The sequence below is a fragment of the Prionailurus bengalensis genome, chromosome A1, assembly GCF_016509475.1.
Source record: "Prionailurus bengalensis isolate Pbe53 chromosome A1, Fcat_Pben_1.1_paternal_pri, whole genome shotgun sequence".
NCBI lineage: Eukaryota > Metazoa > Chordata > Mammalia > Carnivora > Felidae > Prionailurus > Prionailurus bengalensis.
Genome location: NC_057343.1, coordinates 7,701,420 through 7,709,655, shown reverse-complemented (window position 1 = coordinate 7,709,655; position 8,236 = coordinate 7,701,420).

Below are 8,236 nucleotides of genomic sequence, written 5' to 3'. Positions count from 1 at the left end.
AAAGCCTATACTCAAGAGCAAAAATGGGGCGCCTGGGTGGCTGAGTTGGTCACGTGTCCAACTTCAGCTCGGGTCACGATCTCCTGGTTGGTGAGTTCAAGTCCCGCGTCAGCCTCCATGCTGAGGGCTCAGAGCCCGGAGCCTGCTTCGGATTCTGTGTCTCCGTCTCTCTCTGCCCCTCTCCTGCTCTCTCTCTCTCAAAAATAAACATTAAACATTTTTTTAGAAAGAGAAAAATGGTTCTCAGTCCACATATATAAAGAAGAAGGCAGCAAGAGGAAGAGGAAAGAGAAGATGGGAGAAAGGAAGGGAGGAAAGGAGAAAGAAGAAAAGAGTGGGGCGGGGCTTTGGGGGAGGGGGGTAGAGAGAAAGGAAGGAATACTAGCCAATGGTTCCCCCCGGAGCAGCAACTCAAACCATCACCTTGAGATTAACCCCCCAATGCTAACTTACAGGAGGGTGTGAGAAGTGTTCGGCCTGCAAGGAGAGGGATAAATATCCAGGTGGGAGCAGTTGTTGATAGCTCTGTATTTGAAGGTTTAATAACTAGAGGTCAATCTACTCTGATGAACCTGGAGGTGCAGGTGGCCCTGTAAAGGCCTCGGGAGGGGCCCCAGCAACGTGTTCTCATGGGCATACCTGTTTGTAAGATTTTCGAAAGTAATATATTTTAACCGTAGCTAGTTAAAACTCTTATTTCCTTCCGCTCAGACTTCCCCTTGTGTTGTGTTATGTTTGGGATATAGTTACTTAGCTTGGGTTTAGTGGAATAGTCATGGGATTCGTAGTCACTCCTATGTATAGGTAAGTCATGGAGAGTCATCCGGATTATAGGAATGGCTTCCAAGAGCACTCCTCCCTCTCAATGCCTACCCACCGTGAACCATAACACAAAGATCTAGGACTAAAGCCAAGCCTGTAGCCTACTCTGTAGAAAATTCTTCCAGTCAACTCTTCCAACTGGGAACATATGAAATTGTAAGCTGGAGGCTTTGGCCCTCATCAACACCTTACTTCAAACGGAAGTCCTCGCCGGTCAAGAACGTGTTCGGTAATGCAATGCGTACAAGTATAAACAAACCATTCGTTAAAAAAAAAAAAAAATGGGAATGGCACAACACAGAATTTGTCAGAACCCCTGTGTTTGTGGGGCAAAGCCTGTAGCAGCATTACAAACTGCAACTGTGCCTTTGTGTGAAGTTGTATTTTATGCTTCCATGATTGGATTGAGTCTTGGCATATCTAACACCTCTTGTCCTGACAAATTCTGGCGGTTCTGGACAAGACGGCATGCCGAGCTGGCACCAAGGCAGTGAAATGGCCCTGAAATCTTGCACTTACATGTGAAAGAAATTTGATTAGGATTTCCCCAGGTTTGACAACCGTTCTGAAAATTGTCGTTGCGGAACCAATCATGAATGGTGTTGCAGAAATTTTCAACTATTAATAACAAAAGAATTTTGATTGGCCATCATTATAAAGACTCAATTACCTTTCTGTTCTCTCTAGAGAATATGATTTCTAAAAACAATGATATAAAAGAGGCAACAAAACATTAGGCAGCCAGAAAAGGTAGGAAAAAGTGATTTACAGATAGATATGTCAGCCAGGTAATAATTATTTAACTAATTAAAATAGCTTAAATGTAGAAATAAAATTATTTATCTCCACTTAGTGACATCTCTGGTACTTGTCAGCTTCTAAAAATCTGTAATTCCCAGGACGCTTGGGTGGCTCAGTGAGTTAAGCATCTGACTCTTGATTTCAGCTCAGGTCATGATCTCACGGTCGAGAAACTGAACCCCACGCCAGGCTCCGAGCTGAGCGTGAAGCCTGCTTGGGATTCTCTCCCTCTCTCTCTGCCCTCCCCTGCTCGTGCTCTCTCTCTCACAATAAATAATAAATAAACATTAAAAGAAAAATAATGGGGCACCTGAGTGGCTCAGTCATTTAAGCATCCAACTTCAGCTCAGGTCATGATCTCGAGATGTGTGGGTTCAGGGTCTGCTTTGGATCCTCTGTCTTCCTCTCTCTCTGCCCTTCCCCCGCCCTCTCCCCAAAATAAATATTTTTGTAAATGTTAAAGTACATTTAAAAAAGAAAGAAATGGGCAGAAGACACGAACGGACATTTCTCCAAAGAAAACATACAGATGGCCACGGGACACATGGAAAGATGCTCGGCATCACTCATCATCAGGGAAATCCAAATCAAAACCACAAAAGATACCACCTCACATCTGCCAGAATGGCTCAAATTAAAAACACAAGGAGCAAGTGTTGGAGAGGATGTAGAGAAAAAGGAACCACTGTCGGTGGGAATGCAAACTGGTGCAGCCACTGCGGAAAACGGTATGGAGGTTCTTCAGGAAAACTAAAACCAGAATGACCATACGACCCAGTAATATCACTTCTGGGCATTTACCCAAAGAAAATGAAAACACTAATTTGAAAAGATACATGCGTCCTATAGTCATTGCACTTATTATCGACAATAGCCAAGATATGGAAGCAGCCCAGGGTCCATATGCATAGATGAATGGATAAGGAATAGGGGGCATGTATATATATATATTACGCAGCCATAAAAAGGAATAAAATCTTGCCGTTTGTGACAGCATAGACGGATCTAGAAAGTATAATGCTGAGTGAAATAAGTTAGAGAAAGACAAACACCGTATTATTTCGAATGTATGTGAAACTTAAGAAACAAAGAAAAAAAAGACAAAAACAAAACCAGACTTAAACACAGAGAATAAAGTGGTTACCAGGAGGGAGGTGGGGAGGGATGGGTAAAGTAGGTAAAAGAGATTAAGAGTACAATTACCGTGATGAGCACGGAGCAGTGTATAGAATTGTTGAATCGCCATATTGTACCCCTGCAACTAATATCACATCATACGTTAATTATCCTGGAATTTTAAAAACACGTAAAAATTTGTAATAGTTCTATCTTTTCCAATTCTAAATAAATATTTACTTTTGTGCCTAGTTGTATGTTTATAATGTTGCACATTCTTTTTTTTTTTTTTAATTTTTAAAAATGTTTATTTTTGAGAAACAGAGAGAGAGAGAGAGAGACAGAGTGTGAGTAGGGGGAGGGGCAGAGAGAGAGGGAGACACAGAATCCGAAGCAGGCTCCGGGCTCCGAGCTGTCGGCACAGGGCCCGATGTGGGGCTCAAACTCACAAACCATGAGATCATGATCTGAACCAAAGTCAGATGCTTAACAGACTGAGTCACCCAGGCGCCCCTGCTGCATTCTTTTTTTGAAAAAAGAAGGTTCTCTAGGGACTCCTGGGTGGCTCAGTCAGTTAAGTATCTTACTTTGGCTCAGGTCATGATCTCTGGGTTCACGGGTTCGAGCCCCGCATCGGGCTCTGTGCTGACAGCTCAGAGCCTGGAGCCTGCTTCGGATTCTGCATCTCCCTCTTTCTCTGCTCCTCCCCCATCTCAGGCTCTGTCTCTCTCTCTCAAAATAAATAAGCATTAAAAAAAAAAGGTTCCCCAAATTATATATGATTCAAATCCCCCCTCTCCCTGCCAAACCTGGATCCTCCCTTTGGCTCTGACGGCAAGGGAAAAATACCCCAGGACCTAGGGTGTAGGGTTTATTTCGAAAGTGGATACAGGTATACATAGCAAAATAAATGAGTAAGTGAAATAATGAACCAATGGAAAGAGAAGCCTGCTCACGGCTACAGCCCCAAATTTAGAAGCCTACTTTCTTTTCGAGTACACAAATACACTTGGGCATCATGTGTTCTGGGCCCTCTCTGCTCCTCCTCCTGTATAATATTCCCCGGTGATCCCACCCAGCCAACTCATCACTTAAATACCATTTGTAGACTGGCGACTCTCAAATTTATGTCTCCAACCCAGACTTCTCATCTGACTTCCCGGACTTGTTTGTGGATGCTTACCTGACATTATCACTTGAATTTTCACAAACATTTGAACTGTACCATGTCTAAAACTGCAATCTCAAGGTTTTTACCAAACTTCTCTGCCAGTCTTTCCCATCTTGGGAAAGGGAGTCTTTAAAGTCCCAGTTACTTGGGGCGCCTGGGTGGCTTAGTCGCTTAAGCGTCCGACTTTAGCTCAGGTCATGATCTCGCCATTCATGGTTTCAAGCCCCATGTCGGGCTCTGTGGTGACAGCTCAGAGCCTCGAGTCTACTTCGGATTCTGTGTGTGTGTGTCTCTCTCTGCCCCTCCCCTGCTCCCATTCTTGTCTCTCTCTCTCTCCCTCTTTCTCTCAAAAATAAACATTAAAAAAATAAAAAATAAATTAAAAAAAAAAAAGACCCAGTTTCTTAAGCCAAAAACCCGAAGGTCATCTTGAGCACCCTACCTCCCAAACTCCCTTTACCCTACCTTCAAAATAGATTCACCATCTTCTCTTCCCCTCCACTCCCATGGCCCTTGTTCATATGATCATTTTTCTCCTACATGATTATGTTAGCCTCCTACTTTATCTTGTGCAATCCATTTTCCAAAGAACAGCCAATCAACATTTTAAATATATATAGTGTCAAAGGGTATAAACTTCCAGGTATAAATTGAGTACGTTCTGGGAATCTAATATTCAATGTGGTAACTACAGTTAACAGGACTGTATCACAGAGTTAAAAACTGCTGAGAAAGTAGATCTTCAATGTTCCCACCACACATGCAAAAACTGTCATTATGTGAGATGATGAATGTGTTAATCTTATTATGGCAATCACTTCACCATATATCCTTGTATTAAATCATGCTGTATGCCAGGGTGCCTGGGTGGCTCAGTCAGTTGAGCATCTGACTTCAGCTCAGGTCATGATCTTGCAGTTCATGAGTTCAAGCCTGGTTTATGAGTTCAAGCCCCACAACAGGTTGTCTGCTGTTGGCATAGAGCCCACTTCAGATCTTCTGTCCCCCTCTCTCTCTTCCCCTTCCCCCCTCTCTTTCAAAAATAAATAAACATTTTTTTAAAAATATACTAGCAAACCAGATCTAATAATACATTAAAAGAATTATTCACTACAATCAAGTGGGATTTATTCCTGAAATGCAGGGGCAGTTCAATATCCACAAATCAATCAATGTGATACATCACATTAATAAAAGAAAGGATAAGAACCATACGATCCTCTCAATAGAGGCAGAATTCAGCAAAGTCGCAGGATATAAAATCAATGCACAGAAATCTACTGCATTCCTATACACCAATAGTGAAGCAGCAGAAAGAGAAATCAAGGAATCAATCCCATTTATAATTGCACACACACACAAAATAAAATACCTAGGAATAAACCTAACCAAAGAGGTGAAAAATCTATACACTGAAAACAATAGAAAGTTTATGAAAGAAATGGAGAAGACAAAAAATGGAAAAACATTCTATGCTCATGGAAGAACAAATATTGTTAAAATGTGGATACCACCCAAAGCAATCTACATATTCAACGCAATCCCTATCAAAATAACACCAGCATTCTTCATAGAGCTGGAACAAACAATTCTAAAATTTGCATGGAACCAAAAAAGACCCTGAATAGCCAAAGTAACGTTGAAAAAGAAAACCAAAGTTGGAGGCATCACAATTCCAAACTTCACACTGCATTACAAAGCTGTAATCATCAAGGCAGTATGGTACTGGCACAAAAACAGACACATAGATCAATGGAACAGAATAGAGAACCCAGAAATGGACCCACCAACATATGGCCAACTAATCTTTGACAAAGCAGGAAAGAATATCCAATGGAATAAAGACAGCCTCTTCAGCAAGTGGTGCTGGGAAAACTGGACAGTGACCTGCAGAAGAATGAACCTGGACCACTTTCTTACACCGTACCCAAAAATAAACTCAAAATGGATGAAAGACCTAAACGTGAAATAGGAAGCCATCAAAATCTTAGAGGAGAAAACAGGCAACAACCCCTTTGACCTTGGCCGCAGCAACTTCTTACTTGACGTGTCTCCAGAGGCAATAGAAACAAAAGCAAAAATAAACTATTGGGACCTCGTCATGATAAAAAGTTTCTGCATGATGAAGGAAACAATCAGCAAAACTAAAAGGCAGCCAATGGAATGGGAGAAGATATTCTCAAATGACATATCAGATAAAAGGTGAGTGTCTAAAATCTATAAAGAACTTATCAAGCTCAACACCCAAAAAAAACAAATAATCCAGTGGAGAAACGAGCAAAAGACGTGAATAGACACTTTTCCAAAGCAGACATCCAAATGGCTAACAGACACATGAAAAGCTGCTCAACATCACTCATCATCAGGGAAATATAAACCAAAACCCCAATGAGATACCACCTCAAACTTGTCAGAACGGCTAAAATGAATAACTCAGGCAACAACAGATGTTGGTGAGGATGCGGAGAAGGAGGAACCCTTTTGCACTGCTGGTGGGAATGCAAACTGGTGCAGCCACTCTGGAAAACAGTATGGAGGTTCTCCAAAAAACTAAAAATAGAACTAACCTATGACCCAGCAATTGCTCTACTAGGTATTTACCCAAGAGATACAGGTGTGCTGTTTCGAAGGGACACATGCACCCCCATGTTTATAGCAGCACTATCGACAATAGCCAAAGGATGGAAAGAACCCAAATGTCCATCGACTGATGAATGGATAAAGAAGATGTGGTATACATATACAATGGAGTATTCCTCGGCAATCAAAAAGAATGACATCTTGCCATTTGCAACAATGTGGATGGAACTAGAGTATATTATGCTAAGTAATATAAGTCAGTCCGAGACAGACAAATATCATATGATTTCACTCATGTGGAAAGAAACAAAACAGAGGAACATAGGGGAAGGGAAGCAAAAATAAGATAAAAACAGCAAGGGAGACAAACCATAAAAGACTCTTAAATACAGAGAACAAACAGGGTTCCTGGAGGAGTGTTGGGTGGGGGGATGGGCTAGATGGGTGAGGGGCATTAAGGAGGACACTTGTTGGGATGAGCACTGGGTGTTAGATATAAGTGATGAATCACTGAATTCTATTCCTGAAATCGTTATTACACTACATGTTAACTAACTTGGATGTAAATTTTAAAAATCCATGGGGCCCCTGGGTGGCTCAGTTGGTTGAGGGTCTGACTTCAGCTCAGGTCATGACCTCACGGTTCATGAGTTCAAGCCCTACAGTGGGCTCTGTGCTGACAGCTCAGAACCTGGATCCTGCTTCGGATTCTGTGTTTCCCCTCTCTCTCAGCCCCTCCCCCGACTCACACTCTGTCTCTCTCTGTATCTCAAAAATGAATAAATGTTAAAAATAAATAAATTTTAAAAATCTAAAAAATAAATAATCACATTGTATGCCTTAAGCTTACATAATGTTATATGTCAATTATATCTCAATAAAGCTGAGGAAATATATATATATATATATATATATATATATATATAATAGCCGATCAAATCACAGTCCACCCCACCACCCATTAAAATCTTCATTCATTTCCCACTGAATCAATATAAACCAAAACTCCTTGGCATGACCTTCGAAGCCCTGAATGCTATGATATACTTCTCGACCTCATTTCTTCTCAGAGCAGCCCCACTGGCTTTATTTGAGTTTCTTGACCCACCAGACTCTTTTCTAAAGTCACATACTTTATGCAAATCCTCCTATAAGTCTCAGTTTAAATATCCTCAGGAAGCCCTTTCCTTACCACCCAGTTTTTGGGGTTTTTTTTTTAATTTTTATTTATTTTTTTTTTAACATTTCAATTCAGGTTAGTTAACATATAGTGTAATAATGATTTCGGGAATAGAATTTAGTGATTCATCACTTACATATAACACACAGTGCTTATCCCAACAAGTGCCCTCCTTAATGCCCCTCATCCATTTAGCCCATCCCCCCCACCCAACACTCCTCCAGGAATCCTCAGTTTGTTCTCTGTATTTAAGAGTCTCTTATGGTTTGTCTCCCTTGCTGTTTTTATCTTATTTTTGCTTCCCTTCCCCTATGTTCCTCTGTTTTGTTTTTTAAAGCCCACGAGTGAAATCATATGGTATTTGCCCGTCCCCGACTTTCGCCTAGCATAATACATTTTAGTTCCACCCACATTGCTGCAAATGGCAAGATGTCATTCTTTTTGATTGCCGAGGAATATTCCATTGTATATATACCACATCTTCTTTATCCATTCATCCGTCGATGGACATTTGGGCTCTTTCCATACCTTGGCTATTGCTGATAGTGCTGCTATAAACATTGGGG